The following is a 21,082-nucleotide window of genomic DNA, read 5'->3' on the forward strand; positions in this document are numbered from 1 at the left end:
AGTCTAGCAGCCTTCGGATTTGGGGCGATGACATCTGATAAAAGCGGCTGCGGGCCTCCAAGCAGAGCTTTCGAAACCTGCACTCACTCTTTTACAACTTCAGCACTGACACCGGCTCTACTACAACTATGCACGGAGTCTCCAGTCCTAGCAGAAGAGGTGCATGAACCATTTGGGGAAAGCCGTATGGACGTTATTGCAGCAAAAATATCGTGCTAAAGGGAGATGACTGAGTTCAAGATGTGCTGAAGTTGAAATAGGTTACCGAATGTTACAAAACACAGAACAAGCATGGTCTAGAAACCAACTAATTCATTTCACTTCCTCCCGCTTGTGAAAAACATGCAACAGTGGCACTTCCTGCCTCCGAGGTTCACAGACTAAAACTCCCGCCAACAGGAAATCCTCGGCTGACGCCGAGCGTGTCTTCTGCTGCACGCCTCGGGGGCTGCGTTTCATTTCACGTTATCTGGCATCAGAAAGTGAGATAAGCCCCCATGAAGAATTCATACTGTGATATTTTTAAGTTCTGTGTTATAAAGTTTCGGATAATTATTTTACTGCTTTGGTGAGTTGTGGTGACGAGGTTAAACAGACAGATGCTATCCGTGCTTTAAAATTATTTGTAAAACACACTTCATGGGTGTCATATGCCTTGAAGCACTGCTCCCCCTAAAGCAAAACGGATTGCCAAAAGTGAACATTTTTGTGCTTTTTTCTGGTCGGTCGTTTTTGTTTTCTAAAATTCCCATTCAAACCTGGAGGGTGATTTTGAAAGGTTTGTGCAGGGTGAAATTAGGAGATGCCGTGACCATCACAAATAAATAGGCCCTCCTTGGTGAGCACAGAGGGCGAAATGCACATACGTGCGAGGTCACCGTTATGCCCCTCACTATGTATCCCATTAATTCCCTTCATCTCCTCGGTGCCGGCACCCCCTGTCATCTGTTAGGGACTGCGGAATCCTGCAAATGATACCACGCCTGGAGGGAAGACACTGAAGCTCTTCAGGCAAATACCACACAGTAACTTAAGGTGATATATGGCAGCAGCAGGTCCTCCAATAGGAGGGAGAAGTGTCACCCCACTGCCAAAAATGCCCCCTAAGGAAAGCCCCAGAGATGAAAAATAAAATGGTAATAAAGTTCATTTATTATCATTTTGTTTTTCATTCACCTGTCCTGAACCGAGTGTAAGGATGGGGCGGGACCTACTGCTGCAGACGGGAGGAGTGGTGGCTGGCTGTGCACTTAGGTTTAAAGTGTGCATGTCTCTTTGGCAGTTTTGTGATTCTAAACCTTCTAAACCGTTCTAAACCTCTCTAACCCAGCTGTCTTAGACAGCTGGGTTACAAAAAGCACAAGCCTCCAGTGCTCTTGAGAGAGCTGAGAGAGGCCGCTCCCTCCAATCCTGGTGCTTCTCTCATGATGTTTATCAGCATGAGAGGCGCGCCAGGATTGGTTAGTGGAATTTATGGGGGCCTGAGGAGACAGAGCAGAACACGGACCGGAGCAAGGACGACGTCAGACATCGTGCAGCAAGCAAGGTAAGTGGTCATTTCTTTTTATTTACACTCGCCACTCACCTTGCATGCATGCACCCACTGGCACACATTTGCATCCCCCTCTATTCTGCCTATTTGCTAGCCGCCACTGATAGATGGGCTAATGCGCCTCATCTGTACATTATATGATGTTGCAAGATGTTCCATGACCATATACAGGCCTAAAGCTAAGTCAGAATGTCCTTACCAGGGCACTGAACTCAGAGGTGACTTCAATTATCCATTTACATTTACAGTATATTCAATATACTAATTCGGCCCTTGCCCTTATGCTTAAATTACAGCCTCTCAGTAGGCCTAGTGTAGCTTCTGCAGGCAGACTCTTCTGTTACAGGAAATCACAGATAGGTAGGCCCTGCTATGTGCAATAGAGTCCTAGTATTGAGAGGGTCAGCAAGAGTGGGGCTGGGCTATGTCTACTTGCTCCTAGATCCAATAATTGACAGAGGCTATGGAAGCTTATCAGATGCCTTGGAGGTCAGGGACTGCGGTTGTCGTCATGAGTAGCCTGCTTACAAACATGCAACTCAAAGATGAGGCAGAGGTCTAGCTAGGCAGGTGTCAGCATGCACAGTCTACTTACAAGGAGGAAGAAGAAAACTGTGCAGCAGATGAGGTCGTGATTCAGGAGGGCAGCCCTTAAACAGGCAGACAAGCAAGCACGATGATGCCATAACTTGGTTATAGACAGCTATTCCAAGTGAGCAGTGATGATATTTTCTTATTATCAGCACATTTTCACAACAAAACACACCTGTAGTAAGCAAATAATGTGCAACTATTTGTAAGGAGATCTGCAACCCTCACTTAACTATATGATACTTTATGTCATGGTAAGGTGAGGAGTAGTACTTGTAGAACTGTGATGGGGAAATTGCCCCTAATGTTCTACGACATGGGTTAGGAGAGTAATGTCTTTAGTCCTATAATACAGCCTGGTAAAGAAGATCTAAACTCTGAAATAAATATTGTGAAACAAAAGACATTACCATAGTTACTAATCACTTTAAAGACGATATTTTCCAGAAATTGTTGCTCTCAAAAGATACTTCAACCTTTCTCTTCCACTAAAAAACAAAACATCGAGCTAAGAAAACGAATGGAATATATCTGTGTGGATCAAAAGGAGAGACAGATTTCAGCGAAGCAGGAATTTCTAGTCAAATACTATTTTTTGTTCTGTCAATTATTCTACCTCAGGTAGATGCCTCTGCGGTCGATAAAGTATGTCATTCCATTATTCCATTAGCCTCATTACTATAAAAGCAGGTTCTTTCTTTTACATTGAATAATATCAATATTAAGGATCAGTAAACACAATGTATTGTTTAATGGTGACATCTTGAGAGAAAGCATTACATTCCAAAGACTCTACAGAGCACTTCACTGCAAAGCAGTACTTCCGGACTAATGGCTTCTTTAGAGTTTGGAGGGAATGGAAAATCCTCCAGTTTCTGGAGGAAACTAAATTCTATGTAGTATCCACAGAATAAATGCCGTCAACACTATTACACCTATGGTGGAGGAATTTGAGCAGGTGGATTCTACTCAATACTTAGAATTTCCTCTTGAAGCTGAAGGGGTTTCAGTTCCCTGCACACAAAAAGAGGCCTTTAGTTTGGTTCCATAATGCAATAATTTTAAAAGCACAAAGTCTAAGACTGCAGGCATAAAGAAAGCTCTGTTTCACTCTGGCGCTTTGTCTGCCCAATTGCTCATGTCCGCTTGTGCTCGGTATTTGATGAGGTCACCTCTAGTATTGAAACTCTCAGGAACAAAGTTACAATACGTTCACATGGGCTGCATTACTTAGAGGCTGGGGTACAACCAGAAATATATTAATGGATAACCAAACTAAAGTAGGGAAATGGTGCAAATATAAAATACCATGACGCCAATTTACAGAACAAATTCTGCATTTCACACAAAGGTGTGCACGGATATCCATTTGCCATATAATCACACAAACAAGTTACAATAATAATACTGAATCTATACGAAAGGACTTGAAATGGATCATCTTGATGTGGATGAAGTGCAGGAGCGCAGAACTGGGATGATGGGCTCATTTCCTGAGTCATATTAGGAGGTGTACCACAGGACTTGGATTTTCTGCCTGTTAATTGGAAGCAGTGGCAGACTAAGATGTAGTTTAACATAGTCAAGCCCGATGGAGATTAAGACATTGATCACAATGAGTGTATCAGAGATGAAAGGAAAGGCCAGGATACGTAAGCATGTGAAATAAAGTGGAGTGGGCTATTGGCTGGCCTGCAGTCCCGAGGAGGGAACAGCATCAAGGAGGAAACTAGGGCTGTGATTGCAGGACAGGGGAAGGGGCAATACATTTAGCCAAAATGAAGAGTTTCATAGGTTTCAAGTCGTGGTTGAGCCTTAGTATTTTCTATCTTCAGCTTCAGACAGCTAGTTTTTATCCAACTTGCATAATTTCCAGGCTCTAGGGAAAGGATTCCTGGAAAAGATGTTACTGGTAAGACCGAAAACAAGTTGGAGGCATTCATACAAGGAGAGGCAGGTGAGTGTGAATTGCTCGATGAGAAGGGTGAGATGTTAAAGATGAGCCTTGCGATCGCCACAGCACAGTAGTGTGGTAGATTGAGTCAACCCCACGTAATTTATAACCTATGATGCCTACGTTCTTCACAAACATTCTGCTGTGGCTGCATAACCTTCTGAACTATGGTCCCAGTAAAAGAAAAGAAAGTGTTTTGTCTGGTAATTCAGTTAGTAATTGACAGATGGTAGACAGCACTCTAACAGTGCATTCACCTGAGGTTTGAACAAAAGACCAGCATCAAAGATGGCTCCAACATTACAAACCTATAGAAATGGAAGTGGAGGCGATCCCTGTGGGGGCGCGGGCAGCAAGAGGCGGGGAACATTCAAGCAGTAAAGACAAGAAATCTAAAAGGCCCTGCATCTGTAGCTCAGTTCTCTGCCATATTTAGGCAAGCCATGTTTGCTGCCTTATATAGTGGATGAATAAAAGCATGCAACAACTTCCTTCTGAACGCCAAATGACCGCTGATGACTGAAGAAGATCTGGGGATCATACATGTGAAGCCCTTGCTGTTAGCTCTTCAATAGTTCAGCGCGTGGTGGCAGTAAACATGATTTGTTTTTTTCTGATGTTCATGAAAGCAGTTTTAGTTCCTCTCTCGAGACAGAACTTAGCTCAGAGGCCACCAATGAAACCAATCCTTTCGTAAAGGATGAACGGGGGATGCAGCCACCACAATTTCAAGATCCCTTGCACGACAAGACTCACCCAAGATAAATTTGTACTTGACAGGTGTCTCTAAATCAAACAAAGGTTTCTAGCAAGTGGTGATGGTGACTTCTTGAGCATTTATTTGCTAAAGCCTTGTTGGAAATGGCCCTTTTTGTAGGGCTATCCCCAAACATTTCACCTTCTTCCTTCTGTTTTTTTCTGATCTGTTTTTGCTAGTTTAATGTCTCTGCACACTTTACCACTGATCAGTGCTAAAGTGCAAGTGCTCCCTATGTAAATTTTATTGGTGATTGGTTTATCCAGGATTGGCCTATTTGATTTACTCATAAGTCCCTAGTAAACTGCACTGTGTGTGTCCAGGGCCTGTAAATCAAATGCTACTAGTGGGCCTGCAGCACTAATTGTGCCACCCACATGAGTAGCCCTGTGAAGATGTCTCAGACCTGCCACTGCAGTGTCTGTGTGCGCAGTTTTAAACTGCCAATTTGACCTGGCAAGTGTACCCATGTGCCAAGCCCAAACCTTCCCTTTTTGTACATGAAAGGCACCCCTAAGGTAGGCCCTAGGTAGCCCCCATGGGCAGGGTGCAGTGTCTGTTAAAGGTAGGTCATGATGTGTTTTTCATGTCCTGACTAGTCATGGCTGGTGACTCGGCATGTTGGCGGGGCAGGGTGTGTATATATATATATATATATTAAAAAAACACTTCCTGATAGCGTGCCGACCCTGCTCCGAAACGTCAGCGGTGCTCGTCTTCTAGCGAGCGCTACTTCGCTTGTAACTCCACACTTAATTCCCTTGGTAAAGAGAAAGAGCACTCCGCGGGCATCTTGATTCATCCGGGTTTATTAGCACAAAAGGAAAGAATGCGTTTCGGCGTTGCCGCCTTCGTCAAATCAAGATGCCTGCGGAGTGCTGTCTTTCTCTTTACCAAGGGAATTAAGTGTGGAGATATATATATATATATATATATATATAAATACTTACTTCTTCTCTGTGCTTCTCCCGCGTCGCTCTCATCAAACTCCAGCCACAGGCTCCCAGCCTTCCCTGCACCAATCATGACGCTGCTCAGAGCAGTGTTATGATTGACTGGGCGCTCCAACACAGACTGGGAGCCTGTGCCTGCTCTCTTCAGCCCGGCTACACAGTGCCGGGTTGGTAAGGGCCCTTGTACGCATGTGTGTTTGGCTGTCCCGAGACGGCCGGACAAACATACGTGCGCAATGAGGGGAATGCTCTGTGCACTCCCCTCCATGCTGGTCACCCCCATGACCCCACCACTTTAGAAATAAAACAACAAAAAACAGTGTTTATTGTTGTTTTGTTTCTAAAGGTTTGCAGCTCCTGCTGCTGCTGCTGGTGAGGGGGGCAACGCTCCTACACCCTAACTGAGGAGCCGCCCCAGGTCCCGACAGTGAAATACTGCCAAATTTGTTTTTCACTGTTGCAAGGCCTATCCCTCTCAGAGGTGAACATGGGTACTGCCTTTTAATAAGTGCCGTTTCCCAATGGGGGCAGACAGACATGTGGAGTTTGGGGTCTCTGAACTCACAATTTAAAAATACATCTTTTGGTAAAGTTGTTTTTTAGATTGTCAGTTTGAAAATGCTACTTTTAGAAAGTGGGCATGTTCTTGCTTAACCATTCTGGTGCTTCTGCCTGCTTCTGTATTCCACGCCTGGGTCACCCTGACATTTGGGCTGTTTGTGAATCTCCACTAGACAGTGACACAAAGGGAGCTTGGGTGTAGCTTGCATATCCTGATAGGCCATCTGGGCTAGAGTGGAGGGAGGAGTGGTCACTTACACCTGAAAGGGCTGTGCCTGCCCTCACACAATGCAGTCTCTGACCACCCCTAGTGTGTGTCTCGGGCCAGTCCTGGGCAAGGCAGGATCATGTCAACAACAGAGACTTTCCTTTGAAGTTTGCCTACTTCAAAGGCAGAAAGGGGTATAAGTAGTGGACCCAACGCCCCAGACTTTAGAACACTTCTGGATCAAAAGGATCCTCTGCCAAGGAGAAGAGCTGAAGATCTGGAGAAGGAGTACTGCCCCTTTGCTGTGTGTGCTTTGCTGGGTTGGCCTGCAGTTGCTGCTTCTGCATTTAAGAGGGCAAAGACTGGACTTTGCTGAGTATCCTGCTTGTGAAGTTTCTCCAAGGGCTGGAGTAGAGCTTGCCTCCTGTTGGAAGTCTCATTGATATCAAAGACTTCAGCTTCATCTGCCTACAGCACTGGGAACTGTTTGTTTTGTGCTGCAACAGCAGAAAAACCATTGCAATGCTGTCAACGACACCGCTGACTGCAGGATGACCTGACGACGTCATACGGACCCGTGCCCCACGTCGCACCAAAACCCTGGTCTCACCGCCGCAGCTACCGAGCCGCTGCTTGCACTGCGACCTGTGGGTCCTGCACTCCGCATCGCCTTGCTCGCACTGCAGCCTTGGCATCCCCGACGACGATGCTCCACACTGACACCAATGCCACTGCCTGCACAGTGGCCTGTGGCTACCGCTCTTGAGATACACAAAGCACTGTCCTGTCCCACACTGAAGCCCCGGTCCACCGACTCCACCATCAACTCCAATGTCATCAACAGACGCCCCTGTCTGCACCGCGGACCGTGGATGCCGCACCGCCGCCTTAGGCCTACCGACGACAGTGCTTCAGCTATGACGACACCACTTCCTGCACCGTGACCTGTGGGCACTGCACGTCTCATCGTCCCGCTTCGCACTGCAGCCCCAACGCCACCCACGCCAGCGCTCCTGACTTGGTCATCAGCCCGGAGTTCGATCTGCAATACGTATGACTTGAAGGGCCCGACGACCCCCGCACCAACCTCTGGAACCAACACCGCTGCACCCCGGATCTCATCGTCAGGTTCACGACGCCCTGTGGATTTGTTGTTTAGGATGCTGTGATAGCCCCAGATGGAGCTATCGACTTCAAGGAACTGTACTGTTAAGTTAATTCTTGTAAAACTCATATCTTTATTACTGTATGTTGGATTGTTCTCGTTTTGGTCTTGTTTTACACAAATACATTTTTCTTAAACTGGTGTGGTGTCCTTTTGTAGTGTTTTCACTGCATTACTGTGTGTTATGTGCAAATGTTTTACACATTGCTTCTTAGATAAGCCTGACTGCTTGTGCCAAGCTACCAAGGGGGCAGCATGGATTATCTGAGCTGGGTATCTCCCTTAGCCTGACTAGAGTGAGAGTCCCTACTTGGACAGGGTGCAAACCGACTGCCAACTAGAGACCCCATTTCTAACACACCTGCTCAGAGATACATTTCTCAATTGCATGTTGAAAGGGTGAAAGAGCGGCAGGTCAGGTTTTACCATGTTAGCACTGCATATATCTGCAGAAGGGCTTGATGTTATCAGGCTCTTGATGGTCTTGGCTTCTGAGGATTAAATACCTTCCAGGCTACAACCGTGCACACAGTATGTAAAATGTAAAGTGCATCATCATGTCTCAGATACTGTCCCAACACCCAGTGAATGGTAGTCACAGTTCACCTTTGCTCCATTAGGTGAGATATCAACTTTTTGGGAAAGGTCAGATCCTCGGTCCCTTTCTTTTCTCTGTTCTTCCCCCAGCCCTTTGAAGTGGCCTTGTGGTGGTATAAGGCACTAGACAAATTAACAGAACACATCTCAAATTAATCCATTTAAAATATAATCTTTCTTGCACTAACTTGAATAGAAAGACCATTTCTTTTTAGGGTTCTTAGAAACTTACCTTTTGGTCCTTCTTAAAGATTTTTTCTAGGTAATGTATTGCATAATTTCTGTATGGATACTTTTTTTTCTTAAAAGATAGTGCTCCGACAATACATTGAGTCCTCTTTTACTATTCCATTCCTTGATTTTTCAGGAGTATTCCATAGGGAAAAATAAGTAACAGACACTGTATGGTGTGTACATGTATAGTGCAAACCTAGATAAACCGGAGCAAAGTGCTGTACAAGTTTAATGCTACAGCCAAACATTTTTGACAAAATGGGACTAGGGTTGGGGCAGTCCTGGTTTATCTAAGATGTTGTTCCAAATCCTGGGCGCATTGCTAAAGAAGCCTAGTTCCCTTGTTTTTAGGCTTGATCTGACTGCCTAGCTGTTGCCAGAAGAGGTGTTCAACAGAAAAAAAGAGCTTTCAAAACCACTTCTGACAGAAGAGCTTTGGGCCCTTGCATATGTTGATAGCCTTGAGTACAGCGTTTGATTTGGCAGAAGTTGTGTGCATCCACTGGAAAGGTGTGGTTTATGCTCTTTTCTTAATGTGGGAAAGCTTATGCTCAATACAGAAGGACATATTTGGTTATGATGGTAAACCAATGATCGAGGCTATTGGTCTGATCTGGTCACTATGAAGAGTTACATCACAGGCGGTATGCCTGATGTATTTATTATGAAAAGCACATCTACCAGGCTTTTAAGAGCAGTTTATTATTACACTGTGTTAAGGCCTGTGGACAATTATTTGTTATGTTAATGTCACAGGTTACTGTAGAAGTCTAGTGTTTTGGTGATGGTTACCCTCTCTGACAAATCCTGGAGGTAGAAGACTTTCACTGTGATAATCTTTGTTACCCCCTATTAGGAGACGTTGTATATAGTGTTGCCAACTGTAAATTTGCATATTTTTGCAACTTTATGACTGCTTCCCCGGAGGATTGCCTTGTGCGAATATGTGCACTCAATTCAGTAGGTCTGAGTTTGTTATGATGATAAGCCTATGATAAAGGCTATAGGTCTGATTTGTTCATTAGGAAAAGTTATTTCAGATGCCACAGCTCTAATCTGTTCATTATGAAGAGTTACAACTAAGTCAGTTGGTCTGGGCATTAATTGTGAAAAGCATACAATAAACCCAAGAGTCATTTAAGAGTGGACTGTAAATGCACTGTATTTAAGCCTGTAAACAGATGTTTTGTGTAAAAGCCCATAGCCAGGTATGTTGTAACACTGATTATCACAGATGAACAGCTTACTTACATTCAGTAACACTCTTTCTGGTGGATACCGTATCTTACCACAGATGTTTCACCTTTAGAATATTCCCCAAGAACTAGACTGGATCTGGATTCATAGCAGTGCTCCACCAAGTGACGCCATGCAGCTCCACATAGACTTAATTACACCCCAGAAGTGATGGAGTGGAAAGCATATAAGCTCCAGCCCTGTGAGCTGACATCAGTTTCTAGTTTAATTCTCTCCACGGCTGAGGCCTGGCAGATGTCAATGATAGGCACTCCACATGCCATGTTGTGTTGGTGCCTTTAGCTCTGGTGGAATAGGCTCTCAGATCTTGCTTTTTGGCCAGTGTGTAGCAGATGCTAATGCAGAGGACTATTCACCTCAACAATTTCCTTTTCTGCACATTTAATTTCTTCGCCCTAGAGAACCCCACAAAAATCTGATTGTTTACCCGATAATCATTGGTACTATCAATGTAGAAGCTTAAAGCTCTTTTGGGGTCCCATCAATGGAACTTCTCCTCCCCTTTCAAGGGGTTAGGCAGAGCAAAGAATGCTTGATTGTCCAACATGGAAAGCAATCACAACTTTGGGTAAGAAGGCCCCATAAATCCTTAGCACCTGTTTGTTGGGAAAAAAGGCAGTGAAGCGTGGTTGTACTGGTAAAGGCTGGAGTTCCTTCATGCGACAAGCTGAACTGATCGCAATAAGGAGGACAGTCTTTAAGGTATGAAGATGCAATGAGCAGTTTGTATCACCTCGAAGGAACTACACATGACAAACATTAAGACCAAGTTAAGGTCCCACTGTGGCATCACAAATTGGTTGGGAGGGAACATTTATGTCAGACCTTTAATAAACTGCATCAGAACAGGTGATTTCATTTGGGATGGGTGGTCCAGCAAGTACAAAATGCCCAGAAGGACTAACAAATAACTTTTTGTAGTGTCCACTGGGCCAAAGACAAAACAAGCAATAAAATATCTGATAGTTTGGCTTGTAAAGGGTCTGTCTTATGGACTCCACACCACACCACAGGTTTATCTCAGCGCCTGGCGTAAATGGAATTTACATGAGGCTGCCCAACAGCAAGGATGACATCCACAAGCTCGGATGATAGACTAACGCAGTGAACTGCCACCGCTCAATCTCCACGTGTGGAGTTGTAGATTGCACAGGTTCAGGTACAAGTACAGGTACCTGCCTTGCTGCTGCAACAAATATTCCTCCCGGAATTGTGATCAGATTGGGAACAGATGCTCATGCCGAGACATTTCAGGTACCACACTCTCCTAGCCCAGTCACAAACCTACTAGGATGACTTGGGCACAGTCACTCTTTATCTTCTTCAGAACTTTGAGTAGCAGAGGCAGAACCCACCCTGGGAGAAAGTGTTTGATCCTGTATACCACAGGGTGAATGTGTGTCTCTAATAGCAAGCTAAAGTGGCTTGGAGGCTGCTGCCACACAGGAGGAGTATTGGGAGGACTGATGCCCATGGTGACCTGCGCATTGTATGCCAGATGCACATCCCCAGCCATGAAAGGAGTAGGGTGACTGCAGAGGGGCTGAGGAGACTGGCATTGCCTGTACAGCAAACCCCTGGTGGAATTTCCTGTACTGGTGAGGAAACTGTTTGCCAGGTTCAAAAGACCAAGAGGCCATGCTGTAGCCCTACTCTTCTTAAACCATTCTAACTTAGAATCAGCTTTTTTGCTGAACAGACGTGAGCCATCAAAAAGCATATCCAGAAGGGAAGGTTCTATGTCTGCAGAGAAATCTATGGATCGCATCCATGCTTTGCAGCTGAGCGCCACACTGGTGCCAACTGCTTGACCCAGACAAGCAGCAGTATTAAGGCCAGCACACATCATGTATTTGGCCACATCTTGACCATCTTCAATAGTTTCACCCAAGGAGGCACTAAGGTCTTCTAGGGGTGCCAACGACATATCACTGGCCAAGTTACATATGAAGGACCAATAAACAAACATCATTGGCTGACCTCAGAGTTAGTCAGCTGGCCTCCTTTAAGCCATGTAAAGATTGTCATTATCATAATGGGGGGGGGGGGGGGGGGTTAACTCATCTCCATCCCCACCATGGTTACCTCTGGGTGGTGGCATGCTCTGGTCAGATTAAGATAAAAGAGCCTCTGGGGGCACCTCTGCAGTAGTGGAAGACTAGGACCAGACCCAGATTGTATGTGGACGTGTGCACTGAAGCAGTTTTGAAGCATGACCTTGGTCAGGATTGTATATCTGAGTTGGAACTGGTTTCCATCACTGGCACTGCCATCAATGAAGGAGTGACTGACACAGGTCTCAGAGCCGGTGTGTAAGTCTGAACCAGAATCAGTGATCAACCCATTATGGGTCCAAGAGGTTCACATGATGCCAAGGATGTATCCACCAGCAGTCATCCTGAGCGTTCCTGCGGATCCTTGGGGTCTGGAGGGCTCACCAGAGGGAGCTGAAAGAGTGCCAAAGATATGCAGCATGGCCTTCGTACAGGCTTTGACATGCCACTGCATTGCCGGTAGTCCGGAAAACCTAAGGTGCATCAGGATCAACTGTGGGATTGGCTCCTCAATCAGAGATCTTGAACAAGATCAACTGGCACTTTTACCCTCTCACGACTTCTCTTTTGATGGAAAATGGAGGGATGAGGTTGAGTCCTGCTTTGCTTGATTATGGATTTGCTTGGGCTTCGACTTACTAGTGGACTTAGACTGCGAAGAAGACTTCTCGCATGAAAAACCTCGGGAGCAGGTCCGTACCCTTGATGTGGTGCGAGACAAGGACTAACACAAGCACAAGACTTTCCTGTTTTCGGCGATATGCAGCTTTGTTTAGTGGTCCTGAATCACTTTTAGGTCCAGGGTGGCACAACTTGAAGTCATGTGCCAAGCCCAAACATCAAAGGCATACCTCATATGTACCATGTCCGAAATCTGCTTTGTGCAGTTACAGCATTGTTTGAAGCCTGTAGTTTTAGAAAGGGACATTGCCCCATGCACACTGGGTTTTTCTTTTTGAGTCTTAAAAGTGGGAACAGAGCTCCTCAACCGGGTCTTAAGTCGTGGAAAGAAAGGAACTGAAAGGCACAGGGTTGATACGGATATGCGGCTCAATTCTGCAGAACGCAAAAGCGCCGCCATGAAAGGTTTCTGGACCTAGTCTGGCATCTGGGCAATATTTTAAAGGCTAATAAAATAAGGGGTCCCCAATTAAGTAAGAACAGCAAAGTTATTAGTAGAGCTACGAATAAAGCTATTTAGGACTCCAGGTCTAGAAGACACAACCAATACATAAATGACACGTCGTAATTGTAACCAAAATATAATGTCAAAGTCATTCGAAGGCTGCGACACACGTATTGGTATCTTCTTTTCTGACTGCTGGCTCACTATCTCAATATAGCCGTCAGCAAACAGACCAGATATAAAGGAGCATCAGCAAAAGGTTATGAAAACATCTACTAGGGCCCAAGTTTTCGCTTCACGGTGACCTTGGTTCGACAAGCAGATTCTTGGGTTTCAACAGATGCTGTGGGAAAGCTTTGCAAAACCCGACATGCTCACAGTCATCCTACGGGGGCTGCCTTCACAGTTCCCATGGCAACAATGGCTCCGCTTGTCAGTTATGAGCTATGGCCAGCTTCCTGAATCCAAGCAACCCAGCCAATCTGAAGCGCGGTTGCATATTTTATCCCGGAAAATAGGACTGTCCCCTCTTAACAGGGAGGAGCAGTGGAGCTCTGCTGGCCCAGTATGACTGTGTGCAGTAGTGCGACCGCATCACTACAACACCCCCGATGATTCATGACTTTATATGTATATTTGTTTTACTGATGTTTCTGCTGATGTATATTTGCGCAAGAGAACGCGATGTCAATGTATATAAAACAACCTATTCCATCAAATGTCCAGGCTACGAGTTTTATAAAAACCCTGCTTCTTAACGGTTCAGAATTTTTCGCAGCCTGTCACCACTGACGGGGTTCGAACCCGTGGCACGCCATGCGCCGAAAACTCACGGAGCAACTTGGCGTGTAAGCAAAAAGAACACTGACCTTTTTTAATTTACGTTTCAAGCTAAAAACATATTATTATTTTTCAGTTTGACGGCAATATTTCTATCGACCTGGGAAGGATGAAAGTCTGGGTATTGCAGGCTGACCCTTGACCATCAACGCAGAAACTTACCGTAGGCTCACCAGAGGTAGTTCTCTAGGCTACTTCAAATGGACGTGTGTATGGAAATATGAACATCTTCGAGGCACTAAGCCCAGCAGACAGGCGTGGGGGAGACATGAATTATGGACATTCCTTGCTATACTGTAATGATCTGAATAGCAAAAAAATGATTCTGTCCCTTAAAATCTTAATTTAGGAATAGTGCAAATGAAAAAATGGTCTAATCAGTATGACAAATATATTGCATTTAAAACATACTAACTGTGAATGGAACTTGCTTTATATATAGTGTGTATTTTTTTGCACTATTAACAACAAATGGCAGAACCACCTCCCCCCCCCCCCCCCCAATAGTACTAGTTATTATCCCGAGTGACCAAAGGGCGTCCCATAAAATCAAAAGGAGGAGTATTCCAAGCAGGATTCTGTCCTGTGACGTGCAGTACCCTGTAGCATTAACCCGCTGAGTTATTTTATATTTGTTAACAACCCTGCAGACGGGGTTCGAAAGTTTTACTATCAGCCCAGGTCTTTCGCTGAAGCTCTGTTTCTTATTGCCACCCCACCCCACGCTAGCCGCCTACTTAATAAAGCCTTCACACGAATATGAACAGCCTGTGCACACGACGGCTGCGAAGATGAACAACATAAACATGCAAACATACATAACAACAGAAGGCAACTCTGAGGTGACTAGTGCATATAAGACAATTTCAGTGGAAGCGTACCAAAGAAACTGCTGAAGTGTATATAGCTGCAGATTGAAAGGGTTTACCGGAAGGAAACATAACCGACGTTTAGACGACTAAGCGAATTTATCGATGATCTTTAAAGAAAATTAAGAAAATCTCGAAATTCTGACAGAATAAAAGCAACTGTTACTTCCAGACTCACAGACGTGGCGTAATTCGTTACAATGTTGCTCGCAATGGCGTGATTAAAACATGTTCTCGAGAGAACGCCGCTGGTATTTTGATACATCATGGACCTAGCTTCAAAGACGGAGTCGCGGGCAGCTACTTAGTGAGCCTATATTGCAACAGAAGCGCGCCAAACATGAGATGCGTACAAAGAGTAACATGTTGTGTGTCGTGTGAGATGAGCCTGCATACTCCAGCATGCAATAGGGTGTAATTGTAACAGTAAACTGTACATAGCTGTTTTTGAAATTGTACGTAGTTACAATTTCAGGAAAAATAAGGCGATGACTTGATTTTAGTAGTTTTTCAAACTCTGTGTCTAAGGCCCAAAGTCAGCAGATTAGTCCCTAGACCATAGGTATAACACATTTTATGTTACCCAACAAATCAACCAAAAAGCAATCTCATTATAGGTAAAGCAAGCTGGGGGCTCTGTCACGGGTAGCGTAGTATATAGTACATAAAAGAAAGCCGGGTGTTTGTATAAGGGGGGCGGCATGATAATGCATTAAAAGTGGCACGTTTTTAGAGAAACTAATGCTGTTTTGTATTGAGCGTGGGCCAGGGCATTGCATTATGCACTGCTATCAATATTTATTTTCTGTAAAAGTCATTGTGATAAGTATTTCACGTAGTGCCAACTGACCACCTGAAGACCTTCGCAGTGCGTCGAGGCAACTCAGGGCCATATGTACGAACACATTTTCCCCACTGACACAGAATGGGAAAAACCCTTTGCTACATCTGGCCCACAGTGCGGTAAAAACCGTCAAAAAGATCAGCGTATGTAAACAGCGGCAGTAAACTCCGTGTGTTCCACCGTGTGCTGGAAAGTAAACTGTCACCTTCGGTACTGCGCTCCCATGATGCACAGCAACAATACCACTGGTAACAATATCACATACAAATTAATACTCACAATCGAAAATACCTCTAACCCATTATCAACCTAGGAAGGATGATTTTAATCAACATGGGAAGGATGAAAGCCTGAGGCAGTTCTACCGGCAGCACTCATCTCAGCAGTAGGTGACCGTCCCGCTGAGGTGTGTTAAGAAGTCAAACCTCACGCGCATTTTCGCCCTGGGACTCCACCATCACTTACGGGCATTTTATGACGCTGCTAAATCCGAAACCAAAGATTAAAGAGACAGGAAATGAGATTCGCTCGTTACCCTTTAATCCTTGGCTCCCCCGGGGCTTCCTGCTGCACGGGTCACCCTTCGACGTCCGACGCCCTCGGTTAATCCTCACATTCTGGCCATTAGTCTCCGGAGCGATCCCTGCAGACGCTGCGCAGCCATAGCTGGGACTGCACGCTCAGCGCGCGAGCCTGCTGTCAACACGGGCCACTGCGAGGCCGGCCTCCGCGGGGTCCTATCGCCAGCGGCTGCCTACCCAGCCAGCCCTTGGGCTCCGAAACTTTCCCACGCTCAGGGGCGTCGCTAGGAATAGTGCAGCAGGCGCAATGGCACCAAGGTCCATGTGTGTCAATTAGAGGCTGGTATCTTTCGTTTGCTATGAAACTAGGGGACGGTCCTTGCTTGGAATAGGGCTCCCTTGCTAAGCCACTGCCCACAGCGAGCCTCCCCTCCACCGGCGTATCTGCTATCTTGACTAATACATCTTTTAATTATGCCGTTAACGCTGCGGTAACGCAGTGGGCCGATGAACTGCTGCAGAGAACATTTATTTGTTTAATGGTTTCAAGGGCGCAGCTATTGTTAACCAGAGAACTGCAAAAGATCCATGGTACAATACTGGAGCTCTCTTGGCGAGGATAGGTCCTGGTTTGGGTAACCAGATGGCCATGTATCAGTGTGGCCCAGTCTTGGAGCACTCCTGGCGGTCATTGGTTCTAGGTAAGATAAAACCAGATGGCCACGTATCAGTATGGCACAGTCTTGGATCAGTCTTGGCAGCCATGGGTACTGGCTAAGATAACAAGATGGCAATGTATCAGTGTGGCACAGTCTTCGATCAGTTTTGGCAGGCACTGGTACTGGGTGTGAGAACCAGATGGCCACATATCAGTGTGGCACAGTCTTGGAGCACTCTTGGCGAACACTGGTACTGGGCAAGATGGCCATGTATCAGTGTGGCACAGTCTTGGATCAACCGTGGTGGGCATGGGTACTGGGTAAGGTAACCAGATGGCTATATATCAGTGTGGGACAGTCCGGAGAAGTCTTGGCGGGCATGGGTACTGGGCAAGGTATCCAGATAGCCATGTATCAGTGTGGCACATTCCTGGAGAAGTCTTGTTGGGCATGGGTACTGCGTAATGTAGCCAGATGAGTGTAGCACAGTCCTAGAGCAGTCTTGGTGTGCAAGACTACTGGGTAAAGTAACCAGATGACTATGTATCAGTGTGGCACAGTCTTGGAGGGTATTGGTACTGGGTATGGTAACCTGATGACCACGTATCACTAAGGCTCATTTCTGAGTTTTCTTTTTCCAACCTAGTAAATTCGAGTCCAAGGGCTGTAGTCCGTGTTCATTCAAGTTAATTTAGTTGAATTAACACATCTCAAAACAACGATCTATAAAATAAAACCACAGGAATGAAACACTGCGTCCCGGGTGTCACTGGGGGTCACCTGGCAACCTTATTTCCAGTATGTGCACAGACTATGTTTTTCTCTGCATGTTTTTTCAGGAGTACTACTTCCTTTGAAAATGGAGGTTATCTGAAACCCCCTGTACTGTGAAGGAGGTGAAGATTTAGAAGGAAGGTGGTGCAGATTTAGAAGGAAGCATAAAACGTGTTTCCACTGGGACCGGCTGCTTCAGAACTGGAACCACTTGTCTGAAGATGTCAAGACTCAACCCAACCTATTTTCTTTCCAGAAGAACTTGGAAACAAATCTTTCCAGAAAGTATTATGAAGTACTAATTCTACTACGCATTGGTTAAGCACATTTCATTATTATTGTTTGCTTGTTTCATGTAAAGTGCTCTGTGCCTGCGTTTTAAAATACACAACAAAATACCTTTAGATTAGATACATTGCAAGTCCTCTAGCATCAAGTTCTGAGTGCACATAAGCCAGGCAAGGGCTTTTAACTGACTACCAAGTCTCTTTTGAAGACTTAGATAGGGTATTGTTGGTGCAGCCGTGGAACCTCAGTCAGATGCTCTTGATATTTTTAGCTAGTAGAGCCATGCAGAAGTTAAACATGCTTAGTGAGACAGAACGCTCAGGAGGAACATGCAAGCATAGGTGGAAGTTGCAGAGGGAATGATGGGCAGTTTCGTACAGGTAGTATTGCAGTTCTCGTTTATATTTATTATATAAAATGTCTTTGCCATTCCAGTTTGAAGCTACCCATATGTAAATCATTCTTGATCCCGTCCAAGAATAAGTTCCACCATATTTGCTATCCACCTACAAGGCAACAGAAGCAACAATGCAAAGCTTACTGGGCCTCAACTTGGCTCACGTCTCTAGACATTGAGCGCTCATACGTGCAGAGATGCAACTGTCACCTAGGAAGTCACAGCGAAACAACGAAATAGTGATGGCTAGAAATGTTCACACTAGTACTTCTTAAACAAGAAATTTATTTGAGTAGCGTCTTATTTGTTTCTAATCTTGTCCTTTGGCTTCAAGTTGAGTTTAAGTGCACCCATTGTAATGCAAATCATTCCTGATCTTGTCCATATAATCCCCTCAGACTAAATTGGTATAGACACAGAATCATATGTGCATCCCCTTTATTGGACATCAGGGAAATGCAGAGGAGTTTCTCAGCACAGTGTGCTCGGGATCCAGATCCAAGAGTACACCTCACACTTAGGCAGTCTCTGTGGGGCAAAATACAAATGATGATTGGAAATGTTTGATCCAACGCTCTTACCAGTTATGAACTTCTATAAGTAGAATCCTTTTACTTTTCATTGTAACTCTTATTTACTAATACAGAAGGTTGCCAGCGAGGTCCAAATCAGTCTTGACTCCTTCCTGAAGGAGCACTGGGGGCTAAATTTCTATGCAAGCGGTTCTTAACCTTTTTACATTTCTGAACCCTCAAGGAATCATTATTGGTATAAGGGGATCCACCCCCATGAGTCATTATTGGCAGCCGGGGATCCTCGGCATAAGCATTTTCTATGATTTGGACTGCAAAACAGTACACAAAGATACAAAAACAAGTTTACACCACACAAATGCTCAAATATTGAAATATTTTGTGTAATTCACAATCAAATCAAATATATTTTATTGATTTGAACTGATTAATGTTAATAATATTTAATTTTATAAAACAGTTGCAGACCCTCTGACGAGCCTCACGGATTCCCATGGGTCCTCGGACCACAAGTTATGAATCACTGTTCTATGCAACATTTAGTCAATTGAAACACAAGTGTAGGAGATACATTTTTGATACATTTCAGCCATATAAGTGCTCATCTGTGACCTGAAACTTTAGTCCCTGAGGAAACTGACTTTGGTGTATCTAAGGAATAACAGATGCAATTGGCAGTGATGGTCCTATTACACAGCACTGGTCTATTGGTGAATTTCTATCAGCGGTGGCTCCTCCGTTAGGGTGGAGGAGCTTCGCCCCCGCCAGGAGCAGAAGCTGCAAAACCTTCACAAGGAAAGGATAATAAACTGTGTTTATTATCCTTTAGTTATGAAAGAGACGGGCATTGGGGGATGACGGGATTGAGGGGAGTGCACTGTGCACTCCCCGCAGAATGCATGTATATTTGGCCGACTGGCTCGGGCCGGCCAAGCACGCATGCTCAGTGTGCTCTCGCAGCCCAGCATTGTGTTGCCGGGCTAGAGAGAGCAGGCACAGGCGCCCAGTCTGCCTGGGAGTGCCCTGGATGGGTGCTCCCAGACAATCCTGACGCTGCACTGAGCAGCGTCATGATTGGCAGCAGGGCAGTCTGGGAGCCTGTGCCTGCAGCAATGGGAAAAAGAGGAGTGGCGCGGTGGCGGATCAGGTACGTTTTTATTTTTTGTTAAATTTTTTGTTATTAAACGTTGCCTCAGGCACCCCAGTGCACATGCCCACCCCTTGTGAGCACAGCGAGCCGTGACTGATCCCTATACCCAACAGTGCTAATTCCCAGAGGTCTGACTGCCAACAACCATTGGCTAAACAAATAAGCTTTGACAAAGCCAATAGGTCTCGCCCATATAAGAGCTCATGGCAATGTGTTTTGACATGTTGTCCACCAGTGTGGTTGCGGTTAGTATGGCTAAAAGTTAGTGGCTTAGAGTGGAGTGAGGGAGTAGAGTGTTGTAGAGGGAAGTAGGGGGATTAGAGTGTCCTAGAGTTGAGTATAATTCAGTGGTTCAGTGGTAGAGAGTGTCAGAGTGGAATGGGGTGGAATAGGGTGAAGTGGGTTAGAGTGAATTGAGGTAGGGGGTGCATTGAACTGGAGTAGGATGGGGTGGATTGAATTGGGGTAGAGTGGAGTGGATTGGACTGGATTGGAGTGGGGTGGATTGTAATGGGATATGGTGAATTGGAGTGGGGTTGACTGGAGTGGGGTGATTAGATTGGATTTGGGTGGGTGTATTGGATTGAAGTGATAAAACTTCAATGAGGTGGACTGGATTGGGGAGGTATGGATTGGATTGGGGTGGTTTTGAGTGGAGTGAATTGGACTCGAGTGGACTGGGGTGGGCTGGATGGATTGGAGTGCGGTAGGGTGGACTGAAGTGGTGGGGGCTGGGGTGGATTGGGGTAGATTGGGGTAGATTGGGGCAGATTGAAGATGGGGTTGATTGGATTGGGAAGGGGTGGATTGGGTGGGTGGGTGGGGTGGATAGGGGTAAACTGGGGTGGATTGTATTGTGGTGGGGTAAATTGGAGTAGGATGAACTGGACTGGAGTAGGGTGGATGGGACTGAGTTGGGGTGGTTTGGACTGGTGTGGGGTGGATTCAACTGGAGTGGGTTAGACTGGAGTGGAGTGGGGTGGATTGGAATGGAGTGGGGTGGATTGGATGGAGTGGGGTGTACTGGATTGGTTTTGGGGTGGATTGGATTGGTGTGGATTGGTGTAAGGTAGTTTAGAGTGGGGTGGATTGGACTGGAGTGGAATGGACTTGAGTGGGGTGGATTGCATTGGCGTGGTGTGGGCTGAGCTGGGTGGTGGGGATTGGACTGGGGTAGAGTGGGGTGGATTGTAGTAGA

General features: G+C 45.5%; 1 protein-coding gene across 3 annotated transcripts in view; it reads right to left on the reverse strand.

Moving 5' to 3' along the window:
• FOXN3 (forkhead box N3) overlaps positions 1-21,082 on the reverse strand; it is a 648,650-nt gene that overhangs the window by 480,496 nt on the left and 147,072 nt on the right. The window contains exon 1 of one of the 3 annotated variants that reach the window (XM_069208156.1): positions 16,098-16,234. The exons of 1 other annotated variant lie outside the window; for it this stretch is intronic. The gene's annotated coding sequence lies outside the window, so the exon portion shown is untranslated. Of the gene's footprint in view, positions 1-16,097; positions 16,235-21,082 lie in introns of those variants that run through there. One more of the 3 variants, XM_069208164.1, reaches the window with a different exon arrangement.

The sequence above is a fragment of the Pleurodeles waltl genome, chromosome 9, assembly GCF_031143425.1.
Source record: "Pleurodeles waltl isolate 20211129_DDA chromosome 9, aPleWal1.hap1.20221129, whole genome shotgun sequence".
In the NCBI taxonomy this organism is placed as follows: Eukaryota; Metazoa; Chordata; class Amphibia; order Caudata; family Salamandridae; genus Pleurodeles; species Pleurodeles waltl.